The sequence below is a fragment of the Phalaenopsis equestris genome, unplaced genomic scaffold (genome assembly GCF_001263595.1).
Source record: "Phalaenopsis equestris unplaced genomic scaffold, ASM126359v1 Scaffold219149, whole genome shotgun sequence".
Classification (NCBI taxonomy): Eukaryota; Viridiplantae; Streptophyta; class Magnoliopsida; order Asparagales; family Orchidaceae; genus Phalaenopsis; species Phalaenopsis equestris.
The window spans coordinates 106,107-106,858 of NW_018237541.1; positions in this window are offsets into that span (position 1 = coordinate 106,107).

Consider the following 752-nt stretch of genomic DNA (forward strand, 5'->3'; position numbering starts at 1 on the left):
TATATATATATATATATATATATATGTATGAAAAAAAAGGAGCAGCCACTCCTAATGTGTCTAACAATTCGAGTTTGACCTCCTTTGGGCCAACTTTACCAGAAGGGATTGGAACCTCCGACCTGAGGGGTCTTATACTGTGGATATCATCCAACAAACCGACGCACGCGGCACACACATAGATATATATATACTGTGGGTGTGTAATTCTGACCATTTTTTAATATATATATTGTATTATTCTTGAGTTAAGCTATCTATCAATCTCTTTAAATTTGAGGATTTAAATGCAACCAATATATTCTTTAAATTTGGGTATATTTTTACCATATACTTATTCTGATGCATTAAAATCACATATTATACAAGTGATAACCAAAATATTATGTCAGTCTTCTTCTGATGTGTGTTACAATTAATATTATCATTATAACATTTAGTTTCAATAATTGTTTTTCGTATAATTCAGTCATTGGGTGAGTTATTCTTCTTGAGAAAATTGATTCGTTGGGATAACAAATCTCCTTGATAGTTGATCTGTCAGGAGATTCCTCGAGCTACCACAATCGAGCATTTGTACGTCGATCATCATTCACAGACTATCCGGTCAAATTCCCTGATCGAGTTTGATTGAATTGATCTAACAAAATTGTTTAGTCGTCTTATCAAGACAACTAATTTCTCATCTTGAACATGATTAAGTAGGGTCTTTTGGCCTTGTGAAGATAGAAATAATTATATATATATATATA